Below are 20257 nucleotides of genomic sequence, written 5' to 3'. Positions count from 1 at the left end.
GAACGGAGGCATGGTCATGGGCGAGCCTCCCTCACAGCAGCGTGGGCAGGAGCGCTGGGAGAGAGCAGCAGGATTCCAGCGCCAAGAGTCTGCTGCAGCAGCTGCCCCAGGCAGGACTGGAGCCCGGAGCCCAGGGCCTGCCAGGTGCCCTGCGGTGTCTCTCTCGGTGCCCGAGTGACCCCCCTCATCTCCAGCTGCCTTACAAAGCCTCCCCTTGGGACTGAAAAACAACCGGTGGGAAATGCTCCGCACAGAGAAACCCCAACAGGGAAAAAGATTCTTCCTGGTTTCCTGAAGTCCTAAGTGTTTCCCAGGCAGCCTGTCTGCGGGGCAACTGTGGCAGGGCTTCAGTTGGTGGGGCACCGCAGCCCGGAGGCTCTGAGAGCTGGGCCCAGGGCAAAGGGTGCCCACTACCACACACCCAAGCAGCTTCCCTCTTGTGAAGAACCCACAGTTCTTAAATGTCCGGCTTTGGGGGGGCCTTGGTTTGAATAACCGCAGGGCAGCCATCTGCTCTGTGGGGACAGTAGGGATGTGAGATCTGTCACCACAATCTAAGTCCCACTGACCCGTCCAACACTGGACAGGATGAAAATGCACGGGCCAAACCAGGAGAGCCCAAGGCAAGCCTGGAATTGCTGAGAGGAGAGGACGCAGGTGAACGCAAGTTGCTCTGAGACTTCAGCCAAGATAAACTATAGACCGAACACGATGGCCACTTAATGCCTGTATTGCAAACCATAACACCCAAAGGGAGAGAGAGAGAATAAAAGGGAAAGTCTGCCACAGAGGGGGGGTGGGGGATGGGGTGGGAGGAGGGACACTGGGAACATTGGTGGTGGAGAATGGGCACTGGTGGAGGGATGGGTACTAGATCATTGTATGACTGAAACATAAGCATGAAAAGTTTTTAAGCCTGTAATTGTACCTCACAGTGATTCATTAAAAAAAAAAAAAGGACTTTAGCAATACTGGGGCTGGAGTGATAGTACAGCGGGTAAGGCGTTTACCTTGCACGTGGCCAACCCAGGTTCGATTTCGATTCTCAGCATCCCATATGGTCCCCCTAGCACCACCAAAAATAATTCCTGAGTACAAAGCCAGAATAACCCCTGTGCATTGTCGGTGTGATCCCCAAAAAAAAAATTAAATTAAAAAAAGACTTTAGCAATACCATTCTTGGAGAAAAAAAATGCTGGAGGGGCTGCAGGGTAGGGCACTTGCCTTGCATGAAGCTCAACCTGGGTCGATCCTCAGCACCACATAGGGTCCCCCAAGTACGGCCGGGAGTGATCCCTAAACAGCACTGGGTGTGGCCCAAAAACAAACAATAATTTTTTTAATAAATAAAATGGGCTGGAGCGATAGCACAGCGGGTAGGACATTTGCCTTGAACACGGCCAACCCGGGCTCGATTCCTCTGTCCCTCTTGGAGAGCCCGGCAAGCTACCGAGAGTATCCCGCCCGCACAGTAGAGCCTGGCAAGCTCCCCCTGGAGTATTTGATATGCCAAACACAGTAACAAGTCTCAGGATGGAGACATTACTGGCGCCCACTGGAGCAAATCAATGAACTACCTACAACAGTGTGACAGTGTTACAGTGTAAATAAATAAAATGGTGGGGGAGGGGATTTGGTCATACCTAGCAGTATCTGACTGCACAGAAGCAACATATGGAAGTGCTCAGGGGGCCAGACAGGTTGCCCAGGATTTGGGTCGGCAGGAGGTCAGGCAAATGCCTATGCTGCTAGAAGCTTTTAGATCTGGGTGGAGAGGCACTTTAAGGAATAAGACGCGCACCTTGCCTGCAGCTGGCCCCGTCTGCTCTCCAGCACTGGATGATCCCCGAAGCTGCAATGATATCCACCTCTGGATTGGCCCAGAGGCACCAGCAGAGACTCTCAAAGTTCTCCCCAAGGAGCTGGGCAGGAAGGCACACGCTCGACCAAGCCCAGACAACTGAATCAGAAAATTCTGGGAGTGGGTCCCAGTCCGCAGCTGCTTTCCACGGCCTCTGGTCAAGGGTACCGGCTCTCGCCTGCGACCTTTTGCTCTAAGATCCTCCTTTTTCAGCTCACACTCTCCTTGGAGGCCTGCTGTGTGCCAAGGAGTGGGGTGCTGGCGTTCCAGAAATGAGGACACACATACTGGAGAAACTTCAGCGATGCAACGGGCACCCACGACACACAGCAAGGGCAGCCCGGCCAGCATGGCGGCAGGACACAGTCCGGGACTCCGTTCCCCAGACCCCACCCCACCCCACCCATGGGATCTGGTCTTGTCGTGGTGACTAGTGAAAGAGGAACCTTGTTCTGAGAAAGCCACCCCCCACCCCACCACTTCAGAGTCGGGCGGGCGCAGGCCTGAGGTGCCTCACTCAGAAGCTTGGTTTGACGGAACCGTTCCCGGGACTCTGCCCAGATGGAACTGGCCCTATCTGAGGTTTGGACTCTGAGAGTCCCCAGGGGGCCCTGAGCCAGAGCCAGAGCCAGTGACAATAATACACTTCCAGGCAGGGTCACTCCCCAAGGCCCCTGGCAGGCCGGCTCACAGAGATAGAGACATAAACACACACCCAGACGTTACCCCACTGGCCTCCCTAACTCCATTCTCAAGTTACAAGGTTAAAGGCAGCCGGCCCCAGTCCAGGGGGAGGGAAGAGGGGGTTGCTGAAGCAGGAAGCCATCTGGTGTGGATCAAGACTGCTCCTTCTGGACCCCAAGGAACTCCCCAGCGGCTCAGAGGTCCTCCCTTTCTCCCCATCTCCCTCTTCCCACCGGCAGGGAAGCTGGGGATCAGTTTAGGACGGATAGACCCAAAGAGAACTCTGCTCCAGGAAGATGCGGGAACAAAACGTTGAACTACGCAAGCCTCTGCTGACTCTTCCTTGCAAACCTGAACTCACCAAGAAAACTTGAGACACTCCCAGCCTTCGTCGTCGTTGCCAACACACACACACACACACACACACACACACCAGACCCGGTGCCTTCCCCCATCCACACCCCCAGCATACACCCTTCCCTCCCAAGAGTCTGCTGGGATCCACAGATTCATCTTAGGTTGCCACATGCATCAAAGTAGAGAGGTTCCCTCCATCTCAGAGGGGCAGGATCTCCAGAGGCACAGAAAGAGGAAGGAGCTATCAGCTTCTAGAAAGTGAGAGTGAGAGGTCCTGGCTAGGGAACCCCCCAGCAACGGCTCTGCTAGGCCCAAAGTGCCCAGCACCCTCTACCCCCACCCTCCCCAAAACCACCTTTAGCAGCTCTGTCCAAAGGGGCGGCCAGTCCCTCTTCCTCCGTCCTAATGCCCCCCACCCCAAGTCCCCCTCCGACGGTGCTCACTGCAGCTCTCAAGATGGGAGATGCATGCAGTTGGCAGGGAGGAGAAATCCACAGCTACCTTGGGCAACCGGCTGAGGGGTGTGTGATGGCACCGCAGAGCAGACCAGAAGAGGGTCTGAAAGAGGAGAGGGGAGGGCTGGAGTGGCGCCGAGCTGAGGGGAGTCTGAAACCAGCCCAGTCCTGAGCTGCGGCCGGCCAAGGGGCTGGGAAGTTTGGTCCGAGGCACCGCGGAAGGCAGGAAGGCAGGAACCGGCGGGTTCTCCCCAGGCCAGGCAGGGGTGCGGGTCAGTGCCTCAGCGCCGGCCAAGTTCCTGGCTTGGGCCATGCCTCAGTTTCCCCACAAAGGAAAAGAGGAGGTAAAGCTATTGGGTCCGATGCAAGAGAACTGGGTCGTTCGTCGTTGGGGGTGGTGAGGGGGCAGCGCCAGGTGAGGGAAGAGAGGAGGGAGACGCACGGGATGCAACGACAACCTCTGGCCAAGAAGCGCGGGCCAGGGGCGAGGTGGAAGGGATGCCCCGGCCCGGGGGTGCGGGGTGGGCTGTGGAACTGCCAAGCCCGGGCGGCCGCTGTCCCCGGAGTGGGGAACACACTCTCCCGGGGGACTGGGACGGGTCTGAGGTGCAGAAGCACCAGGCGGGGCCGGGGACTGAGGCCAAGGCAAGCGGACCCCCGCCCCCACGCGCCCCGACTCCGGGGAAGTTGCCGGGATGGACCTGGCGGGTCTGGGCCTCCTGGGCCGAGCCCGATCGCCCGGCGCACCGGACTCGGTGCAGCGAGGGGCCCCGAGCGCCCCGCATTCCGCCCGCCCTCCTCCAGCCCGCGCACCTCAGTCTGCGCCGGGGTCCGCGCGGGCCATACTCGCCGCCGCTGCCGCCGCCTCCGCCCGTGCAGAAAGCCGCTGGCGCCGCCGGCGTCCGGACCCGTTAGCTCCGCGGCTCCCCCGTCCGCCCGCAGAGGGCCAGTCCCGCCCTTGCCGGCCCTGCCCGCCCCGAGCGCCGCCGCCGCCGCCGCCGCCGCCGGAGCACGGCCCCTCCCCCCACCCCAGCCCGGCTAGAAGGGAAGGTGGGGGGAGGGGGGCGGGTGCCCCCTCCCCACTCACATCCTCTCCGGCTCCCCCCGCCCTCCGCCCCGCGCGCGCGGTGCAACCTGGGATTTGGAGTCCATCCGGCGCTGGGCTGCTCGGGATACTCCGCGCTCAGGACTACATATCCCAGAAGGCAGCGCGCTCGAGCCCCAGGGAGGATGGGCTCTGTAGTTCGGCCGGGGCTCAGTCGCGGGAGGGGGTCTATCGCGCGGGAGGGGTGCGGGGAGAGGAAATCTCCTTTCCCAGAAAGCCGGGCTCCCGGCGACTGAAATAGAAGCGGTGGAGTCCGCGGTGGGCCCGGCCCAGAATTCACGACTAGCGCTCCCCGGGGGGATGCGAACCGAGCCCGCGGTGCCCCGCAGGGGCTGTGGCTCCTGCAGCGGAGCCCGGCTGGAGGGACGCCTCCGGCGCGAGCCGCGCCCTGGGTTCCTCCCGACGCGTGCTCCCCGCGAGCAGTGCGGGGAGGCGAGCGTCAGTCACGCCCCGGCTCCGCGAGCAGCTGTGCCCTCGTGGTGGTGGCAGCGAGCGCACCGGGCTACGCGGGCGCGGGCTTTGCCCCACCTGGGAAAACGGCGCTGGGTTGGCTGTGCTTTTCCTAGCTTGCTTGCCCACTTAGGCACCGCCAGCAAATTTCAGGCTCATTTCAAGCCTCCTTCTCTTCCCCTTAGATATTCGTAGCGTCTGCTCACCAGTTCTGGGTAAAGTGCACACATTTGAAACACGTTTCTGAAGGAGCCGTGAAAGCCAAGAAAAGTTTAGAGACATTAAAAAAGAAAAAAAAGCCTTAACAAATTGGGGGCCCCGAGTGGCAGTACAGCGGGTAAAGAGCTTGCCTTGTCACGCGGTCGAGCCAGGTTGGATTTTTTGTTTTTTTGAGGGTTTTTTGTTGTTGTTGTTTGGTTTTGCTTTTTGTGCACTCAGCGATGCACAGGGGTTACTCCTGGCTCTCCACTCAGGAATCACTCCTGGTGGTGCTGGGGGATTCTGTGGGATGCTGGGAATCGAACCCTGGACAGCTCGCGTGCAAGGCAAACGCCCTGCCCACTGTGCTGTCGCTCCAGCCCCCCAGGTTCAATTTCCATCCCCGACAGGCGTATCCTTGAGTGCAGAGTCAGGAGTAAACCCTGAGCACCGCCCAGTGTGGCTAATAAATAAATAAATAAATAAATGTTAATGTGAAAAGCCTTAGCAAATGCTTAGAGAGACAGTCAAAAATATTGGGGGCAAGAAAACTGACTTGGGCTCTTGCCTTGCACGTTGTGGACCCTGATTCAATCCCCTGATTGTCCCTCTCCCAACCCCATGCTTGTAGGAGTAAATCCTGAGCACCAATAAGTTTGATATTCTTCCTCCAAAAAAAATGCCTTGTTGACAGCTCCCTACTAACTGAGGCAGCTTGGAAGAACATAACCTATAAAATCAGCTTCTTAAAGCACTTGTCTTCTCTTTTTCCTTTCTTTTTTAAGTTTTCAGGTCACACCTAGAATTGTTCAGGGGACTGCTCCCAGTGGCAGGAGGGACATCATGCATTGCCAGGATTCCAGCAATTAAAAAAAACAACCATGCACTCCAGTCCTTTCAGACATCCGTCCAGCTCTTCTCCAGAAATACTATTCCACAACCTACAGACAAGAACCTGGATCTGCCTGGAGATTGAGGCTGATTGCTTTCATCAGTCCTCGTCTGCCAGGGCACACCCCCACACCCCGCAGACATTTATGCGTCCTCTCATCTCTTCCACCAACTTCCAACCCTGCTCAAACTCTTCAGGAAGATCCAGATCCATCAATTTCATCATCTAAGCTTCCATCCCTCTGGGATAGTGGTATGGCAGGAAAAAGCATTGCAGGCTGTTGGGTCTCAAACCCGATACCACACCAGAGTGCCTGGAGAGTTAGTTCACATACATCCCTGGTTTCCATCCCATCAACTCCTGGATGGGCTTGAGACTTTGCCTTTCTTCCAGGTTCCTTGGTGAGAGTGAGCATGACTCCCCAGAACCACATATGGTCCCCCAAGACCCAAGGTGAATGATCCCCTGAGCACAGCTAGATCTGACCCCAAACCAAAAATCACCAACAAAACATACAATTTAACGTGAATTACTTCATTTACATCCTCCCCCACATTAAAAAGACTCAAGTATTGGGGCTGGAGCAATAGCACAGCATGTAGGGCGTTTGCCTTGCACACAGTCGACCCGGGTTCGATTCCCAGCACCCCATGTGGTCCCCCAAGGTCCCTGAGCATCACCGGGTGTGGCCCAAAAAGAAAAAAAAAAGACTCAAGTATCACAATATAGTTGGGCTGGTTACCGTTTTTTTTCTGGATTTTGTGCCACATCCAGTGGTGAGTAGGGGCTGCTCCCAGCTCACCGCTAAGGGGTCGCTCCTGGTAGTGTTCATGGCGAGCGAATGGGGCTCCCTTATGCAGAGTGTGTGTGCTCCAGCCCTTTGAGCCATTTCCTGCTCCCACAAGAACATGGTTTCTAACAAGTTCAGGCCACATCACCCTAACCCTCTTTGACCGGCTGCCTGAGAAAGTTCCAGGCTGCTAGGTCAACGTGTTATCTGTTCTAGCCGCCAATGAGAGATAAGGCCCTGCCTGCTCTTCCGTGGAACATTTGCCAATGGGAAAGCTTGCCAACGTGACCTCTTCCTCTGACCCTTTAAGATACGTCCCTATCTCCATAGTTCAGTAACTTTTTTTAAAAACAAAACATGCCTGGAAACCATTCCTCTGAAATGTAATTATCAAAAAGGACAAGGCCCTCGTCTCCCAGCCTGCGTGGGAGGAGAAAAAGCTAACTTTCGGACACGGCTCGCTGATAATATTTACACTGACCAGCCTTTGTCAGTTTTAGCCTTTCTGGTACTACGACCTCCATCTCCCTCTTGATTCCCTCCTTTTCCCTTTAAAAACTATTTTAGGGGCCAGAGAGTTAGTACAGTGGGGAGAGCACTTGCCTTGCAGTGACTGACCTAGGTTTGATCCCCAGACTCCCTGGAATGATCTCTGAGCTCTGAGCACTGCTAGGTGTGGCTCCAAAACTAACAGAAAACAAGTAAAACACTAGTTTTAAGCTAGAGAGAGTACAGAGGGTTAGATACTTGTCTTGCATGTGGATGACCCCGCTGCCCTCCCAAGCATTGAATATGGTCTCTCTAGCACTGCCAAGAGTGATCCCTGGGCACCACCAGGTGTGGCCCCCAAACAAACAAACAAACCCCAGTGTTAAAGGTCAGGGAGGTGGCTCAGTGGTAAAGGCCTGACTTGTGTCACGAGACCTAGGTTTGCTCCCTGGCACCGCAAATGGGGACAATACTAGGGTCAGAGAGCTAGGACAGGGGTTAAGGCACTTGCCTTGCAGGCGGCCAACCCTATGCCATCCCCGACACCACATGGTCCTGTGAACATGGCCTGTGTAGCCCACGAGGTCACTGCGGGATTCAGGGGGACTCAAGTCAGCCCTGTCACCACAGCCTAAACAATACTGTAAGTCCTCAGTCTATTGTATTGACTGCTGGTCAGGGTCATCGAGAATCACCAGGAGAGGAGCGGGCTTGTGCCTCCTGAGCACTGCCTGGGAGACCTCCCAAAAATAAGAAGAAAGAAACAGCAATAAAATAAAATAAAACCCAGTCACCTCTGAGTTGAGTTCACTGTTGACCCCACTTGCTTATTTGAAAAACTTATTACTGGTTAAAACCTGTCCCGGACCAGGGAGAGAGCTCAAAGGGCTGGAGCTTCACATGTAAGAGGCCGGGGTCCTACCCCTGGCACCGCTTGGCTCCCGAGCACTGCTGGAACCCATTTCCTCCGCACACACCCTAAGTAATCATTGAGCATTGCTGGTGTGTCCTAAAAACAGAAACAAATGACAAGAAAAAAAAATCTATCCCTAACCCTTCTCCTTCCCCATTCCCAGCAGTGGCGTGTAGGGCGTTTGCCTTGGATATGGCCAACCTGGCCAACCCAAGTTTGATTCCTCCGCCCCTCTCGGAGAGCCCGGCAAGCTACCAAGAGTATCTCGTCTGCACGGCAAAGCCTGGCAAGCTACCCGTGACATATTCAATATGCCAAACACAGTAACAACAAGTCTCATTATCGGGACATTACTGGGCCCGCTAGAGCAAATTGATGAACAGTACAGTACAGTATAGTTTTAGGCTTCATCAGTGAATTGTCTCTTTTCCTCCACCCAGAGAAGTTTATAGTGTTTTTATGAGCACCTAATCCCCTGAGTTTATCTTTTAACATTTTCCTTGTGCTTTACCTCTCATTGTTACAATTCCCCAAGTCAATCACTTATAAGTCAAACCTTCTGGTCACTCTGTGTTGGGTAACATTGCTTTTGTCCTTCAAGAAGCTTAGGTTTTATCTGGTTACACCCATTAATCTGGTTACACCCATCAATCTGGTTACACCCATCACAGTGCTCCTGAAGCACTTCCACTTCCATTGTGTTTACATGTAAACATGTAAATAGTCTTCCCTATGCTCTCCTTCCCACCCAGTTAATCAGCTTTCCCCTTAATCAGACTTTGTTAATTTGTAAGATCAGTTTCCCAGAAATCTACGATTTTCCATGTATGAGTGAAATATTGCCTTTCTCCTCTCCTTATGCCTTATGAATAGTTTACCTTAAAGTAATATCCTTTTTGTATAGATACAGGAAGACCGTTAACATTATGCTTTGTAACTTAGGATTTGATTGACCTTGAATATTATTCACTCCTGGGCATCTGCTTTTTCGACTTAAGCCTCAGTTGCCCTTAGTTCCTAACACCCCAAAAGCAGGGTCCCGACGAGGGACTGAATGGACCCAGGGCAAGCAGTGAGCTACCCTGGCAGCGAAATGGGCCAGGCCTAACTATAAGTTAAGAGTTTGATCATGGACAAATGCTGTCATGATCCAAGGTAACGACAAGACTAGGATCCTGCTAGGGGTGGGAAAGACTATCTGGCCTGAGCACCGTAGTCTGAGATCAAGATGGCCCTAGGAGAGCAATTCTATAAGTTTAAGATATTTCATACTGTATCCATACAAAATGATTTATATTATATTTTATATGCTTGTCAGACAAGGAGAGGAGAGGCACGCCCATGGGATTCTGCTCTAGGGTGGGTCCTCCTGCTGAGGAAGGATCTGTCCTAGGAGCGGTCTTCCCTGAGGCTAAGATTTCTACCCCTGTTGATCTCCACCCCTATTGATTGTGACCACACCTATGTAATTGTTTTCCCCAATTCCTCTTGGAGGGAGATATAAGGAGACAGTAGATTGGGAAAAGGGGGCAGAGATAGAAGAGAAGGAAGAAGAGAGTTCAGAGAGGATCAGAACCCAGACTCCAGAGAAGGAGGATGAAGGGGAATGGAGAAGGAGAATGAAGTAGCTGGGGGAGGAAGAATGGGGGCAGAGACAGAAGGAGAGATGAGGAAAGAATCAGAATAAACTACGACTAATACCTACCAGCCTGGCCCTCGTTCCTTCCTCTGCCTGACCATCGCCATCGACCTCTCCGGGGTGGGAGAAGGGTGAGACTACCGAACGCGGGCGGCGGGAGAGATAGAGCCACCGCCGCTGTGGGTGCCGAGCCCCCTATTTGTGTGAATTACACAACTCTGGACTTGGCATTTGTAGTGAATTGCTTGTTTTCCTATTTCCCTTATAATCTTTACATATTTTACTGTAGAGCAAAGTTATTTGCTTAAACACAGAAAGAGCGTTAATGCTGTGCTCCTAATATCTGAGAGTTGATTGACTCAGAATATATCTACTTCTGGGCATCTGTTACAGTTACTTGACTCAGGTCCAGTTGCCATAGTTCCTAACACCCCAAAAAGTGGGAGGCCTCTCCATGGGACTCAGGTGGACCTGGGGCAAGTGACAAAGCTACCTCAGCATCTAAATGGGACAGTCTGGAAAGTGTAAAATTTCGGTCTTGATATAAGCCATTATGATTTAAGAGACAGGACCCCCCCTGGGAAAGGACAAGCTGAACCTTCCTGAGGACTTAATCTGAGATTTACGGTAAAAGGCTTGCTTGCCCTCAGAGCCCAGAGAACTAAGTTTTGGGATCTTTATCTCTTTGTCTTACTGTGTTTATCCAAATAACTACAAGTGTTAATACAGAGTAAATTTAATTGTTTAATATGTACAATTAAAGGGGAAGAGAAAAGCAATATCATGCTTGTCGCCCCCTCAGTGAATCTCTCTGTATAGCCCCTGAGAGACAGAGTGTCTCCTTTAATTAATCCTCCCAAGAGAATTGCCTCCTTCAAAAGTCTTTACCTCTGTAAATGATCAATCACACCTATGCTATGAACCCCCTCAGATGCTCTATAAGTAATGCTAACAGCTCTGTATTAAAAGAGCCATTTTCACTATCTATCCTTAAGTCCCCCTGTCTTTGTTCCTCTTTTGGGGAGGCCTGGGGAGGGCAGTTCTCAGCCACCAAACACATCACGTCGTACACCCATGTTTTGAACTCACAGCCAGGAGCCACCAAGGCTGTAGGTAGCCATGTCCAGCGGGCCTGAGCTGCGGTGTCAGTCCCCGGGCTCTGCTCTGGTCCTGCGTATTATCCCCCCTGGACCATAGTCCTCCACTCCACGCTCTGCTTGTGAATCTTTGACAACGGGGGTATCTGCTTTGAGTCCTGGCTACTCCCTGCACACCAGAGGCTAAAGGCTGAGTTCTCTTTAGTTCCTTGGGCAGGTGGCCAAGCGGAGGCACTGGACCGTGGCTAATATCAACTCTGGAATGCTTCATTTCCTTCGAATTTGTGTCCCTGTGCCAGGCTGGGGGTGGGGGAGTCTGAGTAATGCACTGTGACCCCATGCTTTGCTCTTAAAATCCGCTGCGAGCACCCCCAGCCCCTTTAGGCTTCACTGCATCTGCGTCATGCATGATGGGTAACTTTCCCCCAGGCAGGAGTCAATGGAACCGTTCTGAGTTTCCAGCCTTCGCCCACATTTCTGTGAGCAGATTGTTCAGGGAGAGATAGAATGTGTGTTTACAGTCAGAACTGAAAGAAAGACTTTATCCCTCGGACCCCACAGGACCTCTTCATCGACTGCATCGCCCACTTCCGCTTATGATTTCCTGTACTTGCCACTCAAACTGCCTAACTGCCAAACGTATACCCTGAATTAGCATTGCTGTTGTTGCTGTTTTTGGTATTTGGGGCCACACCCAGTGGTGTTCAGGGGTTACTCCTGGCTCTGCACTCAGGAATTATTCCTGGTGGTACTCGGGAGACAGTATAGGTTGTCAGAGATCGAATCTGAGATGGCCATTTGCAAGGCAAGTGCCCTACCCACTGTGCTGTGTACTCTCTCTCCAGTGCCCCAAACCTGAATCTTTTTCCAGGAGGGCCACATCCAGTGGTGCTCAGGGCTTGTTCCTGGGTCTCTACCCTGGGATCACTCCTGATGGTGCCTGGGGAAGGTTTGCTCACAGCTGAATAGATTTGATGCTCAGCACTACATATGGTCCCCACCACCCCCACCCTAGGAGGGCTCTCTGGGCACAGAGCCAGAAGTAAGCACTGAGTATAGCCAGGTGTGGCCCCCAAACAAACAAAAAGCAAACCTGGCTCTGAGAACTAGGAAGAGAGTTCAAAGCTCTGAAGTGCACACTGGGAAGGAGATCCTGACTCCATCTTGCACCTCTAAGTGCACTCTTTATTTTTTGACGTTTTGAGTCACACCCAGCGATGCTCAAGGGTTACTCCTGGCTCTGCACTCAGGAATCACTCTTGGCGGTGTTCAGGGAACCATATGGGATGCTGGGAATCGAACCCGGGTCGGCCGCAGGCAAGGCAAACGCCCTACCCTCTGTGCTATCGCTCCAGCCCCTCTAAATGTATTCTTAAGGACAGCATTGGAGGCCAAGAGATAGGACAGCAGGTAGGGTGTTTGCCTTGCTTGTGGTTTACCTGGGACAACAGCCAGGAGTTATTTCTTTTCTTTCATTTAAAAAAAAAATATTTTTTTTAATGGAATCACATTGAGATACACAGTTAACAGGTTGTTTACAATTGGGTTTCAGGTACATAATGTTCCAACACCCATTCCTTTACCAGTGTACATTTCCCACTACCAATGTCCCCAGTTTCCCTCTGCTCCCCCCACCCCCAAGGAGTAATTTCTGAGTGCAGAGCCAGGAGTAACCCCAGAACAGGGAGGTGTGGCCAAAAATCAACAACAACAAAAGAGACAGACTCAGGGACTCCTCCTGAGCGCCTCTCAATGTAGCCAAACAAACAAACAAAAAAAAAAACGAACAAGCAAAAAGCCCACAGGATGTTCACAGTGAACTGCCCAGTGCAAGAGAGGCCCTGGGGGCGGGGAGGGGGCGTCAGAGAAGGGGGTGAGGGGCTGGAGCTTCTGCTCTGCACAGGGAGACTGAGGTTTCGTCCTTGGCATCACATAGTTCCCCAAGTACCGCTTGGAGTGACCTCAACCCAGAATCGGGAATAGCCTCCACATTGCTAGGTGTGCCCTCCCAAACAATCCACTTTTGTTTTGCATGGGACTCACCCCCATTTGATCTCTGGCACCCAGTATGGCCCCCTGAACACCTCTGGGGTGCCCTGAGCACAGACCTGGGGGTAAGCCTGGGCATCCGCAGGGCACGCTCTCAGCCACCCCCTGCAGTTACCTGCTTGTGCCTTTATCGCTCCCAAACTGTGCGCTGCTCTTCCCACCAACTCTTGGCCAATGCTCCTCATTCTGCAAAACTGAACCGGCGTGGGTTCAGCAGGAGTTCCCAGGGGCTGGCTCCCCGCGGTCCTGGCAGGCAGCCCCAGCTCTGGGCCTCCGACTTCCATTGTCAGTTTTCTGAGGCAGCGTTTGTCTCTTTATCTGGCTTATTTCACAGCATAATGTCAGCAGTGTCCATGCATGTTGCGGCATGTGTTGGGATTTCCTTCCTTTTGGGGGCCGAATAATATTCCATTGTGTGCACGGAGCAGTTTCCTCCATTCTTCTGCTGGCGGGCGGGGCCCTTGGCTCGCTTCCACCTTTTGGCTGTTGTGGATGAGGCTGCTAGGCACGAGTGAGTACCAATCTCTCTTGGGGTTCCTGCTTTCAGTACACTGGGGATGTGTACCCCAAAGTAGAACAGCTTGTTGTTGGTGCTCAGGGCTTGCTTCTGGCTCTGTGCTTATGCGATCATTTTTTTTTTTTTTTTTTTTTTTTGCTTTTTGGGTCACATTCGGGGAGGCTCAGGGGTTACTCCTGGCTTTGCACTCTGAAATTGCTTCTGGCAGGGCAGTGCTCAGGCGACCACATGGGATGCTGGGAATTGAACCCGAGTGGGCTGCATGCAAGGCAAATGCCCTACCCACTGTGCTATTGCTCCAACCCCTCAGGGATCACTTTAGGCAGTGCTTGGATGACTGTAGGTAAATGCTGGGGATTAAGCCAGATTCAAGAGATACCTTGGCTTAGTGCCTTAACCCCTGCACTAACTCTTGAACCCACTGTTTTAATTTTATTGTTTGTTTTAATTTTTTTTTTTCAGGAACTACCCTCTTCTTCTTCTTCTTTGTTTTTTTGTTTTTGTTTTGGGATCACACCTGGTGGTGCCCAGGGGTCACACCTGACTCTGCATGCTCAGGAATCTTGATGGTGCTTGGGGACCGTATGGGATGCTGGGGATTGAAGGGAGGTTGGTCGCATTCAAGCAAGTGCCCTCCCTGCTGTATTATGACTGCAGCCCCAGGAACTACCATAGTCTTCTCTATAGTGGCCAACAGTGCCCCAACATCCCGATTTCTCCAACAACTTCAGCATCTTCCAACACCTTCAATAATACTTATTACCATTAGGGTTTTGGCCCATATCCAGTGGTGGTGCTCAGACCTTACTTCTGGCTCTGTACTCAGGGATCACACATGGTGGGTTTGGGGATCATATAGGGTGCCAGGGATTGAACCCAGGTTGGCAGAATTCAAGGCAAGCACTCTATCCTCTATACTATCTCTCCAGCCCCAACATTTGTTTTTGTTTTTGTTTTTGTTTTGTTTTGTTTTGTTTTGGGTCACAGCCAGCAGTGCTCAGGAGACCTTGCCGTGCTGGGGATAGAACCCCGTCTTCGAAGGCAAAGCATTGAGCTATTTGCTGAGCTCCAAGCTTGTTATTTTTCTTTTTAGAGCCTTTTCTCTCTCCTCGCTCTTTTTCTCTGTGTCTCTATGTCTGTCAGTCTCTTTTTCTTCGGGGTCCCAGTGATGTAACCAAAGACCCTAACTATGTAAAGCCATACTCTTACCCCTCAGGTCTCACCATTTCACTCAATAAAACAAATGCAAATTACAATCAAATGTAATTTGCTGGAGCGATAGCACAGCGGTAGGGCGTTCGCCTTACAAGCGGCCAACATGGCCGACCCAGGTTCGATTCCTCCGCCCCTCTCGGAGAGCCCGGCAAGCTACCAGAGTATTCGATATGCCAGACACAGTAACAACAAAGTCTCCAATGGAGACGTTACTGGGCCCGCTCGAGCAAATCGACGATCAATGGGAGGGCCTTTACCTTTACCTTTTACAATCAAATGTAGATATCATTTTTTCACTTATCAGATTGGCAAAGAAGAAAATGTTTGATTACTGTCTTGGCAGGCGTGTGGGCAAGGAGCTCTCTAGTTCCTTGCCAGTCTAACTTGGAATCTGTCTCTGAGAAGCTACTTGGTAACCGCTTCAAGTGATACACCAACTCACCTCCTGGCTGGCAGTTTTCCTTCTCTGAACCATTCCATCTGCAAGTGCTTCGAGTTCCTTACCGAGAGGAACATTTGTTACAGCATTGCAAAATCAAAGATTAAAAGTGATCTAAATGTAGATAATCCAAATTAAAGACTAAATGGAGGGAGGGTCAGGGGGAGGGTGCAGGGTGCAGCTTAGTAGGGTCTTGCCTTGTCTAGCTGATGCTTGGGTTACATCCCCAGGAGTAAAATAAGTTGTGGGAAGAAAAGACAGCTTTGTCTACTGGACTCACATCCCTTCTGTAGGAACACTTTTTTGTTTGTTTGTTTTGTTTTTGTTTTTGTTTTTTTGCTTTTTGGGTCACACCAGGCAATGCACAGGGGTTACAACTGGCTCATGCACTCAGGAACCACTCCTGGCGGTGCTCAGGGGACCATATGGGATGCTGGGAATCGAACCGGGGTCGGCCGCATGCAAGGCAAATGCCCTACCTGCTGTGCTATTGCTCCAGCCCCTGTAGGAACACTTATTAGCATCTGCTTTTCCTTGGAAAATACTGTGGGATATACTGGCGAGAGCACTGGACAGGCTTTGAAGTGAAGGGGCCACACCCTTTGGTTTGGGGACCACACCCATTAGTGCTCAGGGCTTTCTTCTGGTTCTGTGCTCAGGGATCATTCCTGGGGGACTATGGGGACCACATGGGATGCTGAGGGATGAATCCAGGTCAGCTATGTGCCAGGCAAGCAGCTTACCCTCTGCTTTATCTTTCTGCCCTCACCTGGTCCAATTTTCTGTTTGTTCTGGCTCTCAGAGGGATTTCCTCCTGCCTGCAGCAGCCACGTGCCTGTCACACAGGGTGCTGGAGATGGCACCTCCTCCAAGAAGACTCCCCGGGCCTGGATTTATTTCCACACTGTATGTTTGTTCACTTAACAAGGATGTTGGAAGTCTGCCCTGGCCTAAGCCTTTGATGGTTTTTCACTATTGACTCCTCCCAACAACCTGGTTAGGTAAATACGGTTGTGTTCCTACAGGTGAAGAAACCGCAGCTTGCTTACATAGTGGAATGAGGAACATTTGTCTCTTTTCAGGACGTTGTATTTTAACTTCTAGACTCTGTAACAGAAATGTCTGTATTCGTATGAGGCTGTATGTGTACAGCACGCTAGGGAGAAAATCCAGGACCTCATACATGCATGGCACACACTCCCACTGAGCCGCATCCCTTGCTTGACCCCAAGAGAACATACCTAGGAGCTGGAGAGATAGCACAGCGGGTAGGGTGTTTGCCTTGCACGCGGCCGACCCAGGTTCGATTCCCAGCATCCCATATGGTCCCCTGAGCACTGCCAGGGGTAACTCCTGAGTGCAGAGCCAGGAGGAACCCCTGTGCATCGCTGGGTGTGACCCAAAAAGCAAAAAAAAAAAAAAGAGAGAACATATCTATTTGGGGACTTTTGTACACATTCAGTATGCTCAGGGGCTACTCTCAGCATAGTGCTCAGGACTTACACCTGGCAGTGCTCGGAGGGGTTGGAGGGACCATGTGGTACTGGGATGGAGCCCGACTCGTGCATGCAAAGCACATATTCCAATCCTGCGAGCTGTTTTCCTGGCCTTTAACATTTTTTCTCGCAGGAAAGAAGAAACAGTAAAGGGATAAGACACTTGCTGTGCATATGGCCCGACCCTTGCTCGATCCTGGATACCATAATTGGTCACCTGATCATTGCTAGGAGTGAACCCTGAGCCAGAGCCTGGAACAGCCCCTGAGCACAGCTGCCAAGGCTGCTGGCCACACCTCCCATTCCTCAGATTTCCTGGGCTGGGGATGTCGCTCAGTGGCAGAGTGCTTACATGTGTGAAGCTCTGGTTTTGACGCCCAGCAATGCGCTGGGCGGGGAGTGCCGGGAGAGGATTTCTTGAGAATCTTTGCTACTCCAGTCAATAAATGTCCTGGGGCACCCAGCTTTCCAGGAGCCTCCGTCATGCTGTGGCTGCGGCATCCCTGCTTCCCACTCGGAGGCTGAGAACTGCGGTGTGGGTGGCCATGCCTCACTTCCCTGGAGGCCTCCTGGGTTGACAGAAGAAAGAACAGATGCTGCAGAGGAGGACGGAGGAGCAGACCTGCCTGTGAAGGGGGAGAGAGGGTGGGGGGGGAAGAGGAAGAGAGAGAGGAAAAGAGGAAGAGAGAGAGGGAGAGAGGGAGGGAGAGAAAGAGAGGGAGAGATCTGGGCAACAAAGCTGGCGAGTGGGAGCTGAGCAGGAAATACTCCTGGTGCTTCACTCAACAGATTCCTTTACTCGCCCACAATGTCCCTGTGTCCCTGGCACAGTTCCACTCACGAGGAAGCGAGAGTGAACAGACCAAAGACCCTGCCGGAAGGGGGCATCCAGGGAACAATGACAGCATGAATCAGAGGCCAGGGACGTGGCTCAGTGGCCTTCCATGACGGGGCCCTGGGTTTGATCCCAGCACTGCTTTGTCACCCGAGGTACAGAGCCAGGACTAGCCGGGATGTCATCCCAACAACACATGTACACAAAAAAGCGACAGCAACAGCAAATTCTCCAAATAGTTAATTCTGGCGGACGTTTGCTATGGAGTCACATTTATCCTAACCTCCAACACTCTCAGGCATTTGACCCGAGGATTAACCCTTCAGAGCAACAGAGACTAGGCGAGTAGCTGAAGAACTGGCCAAAGTTCCCAGACCAGGGCAGCGTCCATCCCTGTCATGTGCTAGTGTAGCCCAATGGTGTCTGCTTGTTCTAGGAACACGAAGAGTCTCAAACCGATCGTTCAGGGTCTTGACGAAAAAGTCTGACCATCTCATAGGTGGGCGGTCACGTGGTCTTTTGACATCCCGTGGAATCCAGTCGGTAACGGCTCTAGTCCAGTAGTCGTCTCCAAATCTCACTACGTGTCCAGGCCATCTGATTTTTGATGCCTTGACAAACGAGACAGTGTCCCTGATTCTTGACCATCGATGAAGGTCGGAACTCCAGATTCTTTCTTTCATTGAGTGAAACGTGATACTCCAAGTATAGCTTTCAATTCCGCTTTGGGAGACTCCAATAGCGTTCTCATCTTGTTTTCGTAGGGCCCAGGTCTCTGAGGTGTATGTTAATGCAGGAAGAACAGTGGAATCGAAGAGATGTGCCCAGAGCTGGAGGTTCTTCGTCCTCTTAGCTATTTCTTCAACTCTCTTGAAGGCGTTCCAAGCCACTCTCTTCCTTCTGCGCAACTCACATGCCAGGTCATTTGTCATGTTGACTTCTCGACCTGGGTACACATAACTGTGGCATTCAGAGATGGTCGTTCCGTTGTGAGCGAATGGAATGTCAGGAATGAGACTGTTTCTCTTAAACATTGTCTTTGTGAGATTCAGCTGTAGTCTGACTTTTCCACACTCATGGTCAAAGTCAGCCAGCATTTGTGCCGCTTGGCTGATGTTTGGTGTTATTAGAACGATGTCATCAGCAAAGCGGAGGTGGTGTAGCTGCAGACCTTCTATCTTCAATCCCATTCCTTCCCATTCCAGTCGTCTCATGATGTTCTCAAGGGTGGCACTGAAGAGTTTTGGTGAAATGGTATCACCCTGCAAAACCCCTCTCTTGAGATCGATGATCACTTCTTTGTAGAATGGTGAGACCCTGGTAGTGAATCCATAATACAGCTCATGGAGGATCCTGATGTATTGAGTTTGAGTGCCCTGATTGGCTAGGGCTTTGATGACACTTCCGTTTCAACAGAATCAAAGGTCTTCTTTAAATCAATGAACGTTAGACAGAGCGGCATCTTGAACTCCCGAGAAACTTCAATGAGCTTAGTTATCATGTAGATATGGTCGATGGTGCTGAATCCTTTGTGGAACCTGGTTTGCTCGCATGGTTGTCCTTCATCTAGTGTTCTGCCAATCCTATTCAGGATGACTCGAGTGAACAGCTTGTAGATGACAGACAATAGACCGATCGGGCAATAGTTGCCAGTGTCATGGATGTCTCCCTTCTTGTACAGTAGTATAGTCCTGCTGGTTTTCCATTGGGACAGAACCTTGCATTCAGACAGGTAGCGTGTGAAGAGTAAGTCAGTGTATTAATGAGTACTGATCTTCCCTGCCCTGTCTGCTTCCACCAACCGTGGCGACCCAGGAATTGTATTATGCACAGAAGACCCACCCTATCAGTACCAGATAAATAACTCACTGGCAGACCTCCACTACCTCCACCACCCAGCTGCCACCACCCTCCATGACACTTTCACTGCGCAATACATCATAAGACACTTAATACAAATCTTCCAGGATTGCCACACCATATTTGATAGGGTTTGAATATGGTTTGAACCATGGGAACACCTACAAGGGTGATTAGAGGCCTCCCCGGAAGCTTCTATCCCACTCGGAGAGCCTGGCAAGCTACTGAGAGTATCCCGCCCACATGGCAGAGCATGGCAAGCTATCCATGGCATATTCAGTGTGCCAAAACCAGTAAATACAATGGGTCTCATTCCCCTGACCCTAAAGGAGCCACCAATATGGCAGCATTGAGAAGGATGTGGAAGGAGAGGCTGATAAAATCTCAAGGCCGATCTAGGCTGCCAAAACGAAGAAAGACAAAAATAACTGTCTGTACTTTCAATGCACGTATGCTGGCATTAGATGCATCCATCGAGGATCTGATGGTACAAGCGCGAAAGATCAAGTACATCATTGGTCTGACCGAGACAAGAAGGCATCAATCACATCACACCGTTTTCAACACTGGAGAAGAACTGTTCCTCGGAACATGTGACAAAAGAGGTGTCGGTGGTGGTGGTGTCCTTATCACCATGAACTTGGCCATGAGAATTGATTCATTCAAATGCCTAACAACCCGAATTGGACAATTACACTTGAATAGATGTGGCTCACTGCCGGCAGTTTCTATCTTCGTTGTCTATGCACCAACTTCCAATTATGATGAAGGAGAAATTGAGAAGTTCTACATGGAGTCGGAGAAGTTCTATAAAGAAGACCACACCTTCTACAAGATCATTGTCAGTGATTTTAATGTCAAGATAGGACAGAGAAGATCAGCTGAAGAACTCCACATCAGGACTCATGGCCTAGAA

At 51.7% G+C, this 20257-nt stretch overlaps 1 protein-coding gene across 1 annotated transcript in view; it reads right to left on the bottom strand.

The window, feature by feature from the left end:
- The window catches only part of ST3GAL2 (ST3 beta-galactoside alpha-2,3-sialyltransferase 2), a 40768-nt gene extending 36371 nt beyond the window's left edge, over positions 1 to 4397 (bottom strand). Inside the window, exon 1 of the mRNA XM_056135948.1 lies at positions 4171 to 4397. The gene's annotated coding sequence lies outside the window, so the exon portion shown is untranslated. The remainder of the gene's footprint in view (positions 1 to 4170) is intronic.
- Between the last annotated feature and the right edge of the window lie 15860 nt (positions 4398 to 20257).

Source organism: Sorex fumeus, unplaced genomic scaffold (genome assembly GCF_029834395.1).
Source record: "Sorex fumeus unplaced genomic scaffold, SorFum_2.1 ptg000122l, whole genome shotgun sequence".
NCBI classification, from domain to species: domain Eukaryota; kingdom Metazoa; phylum Chordata; class Mammalia; order Eulipotyphla; family Soricidae; genus Sorex; species Sorex fumeus.
This window is presented reverse-complemented; position numbering and strand designations above follow the sequence as displayed.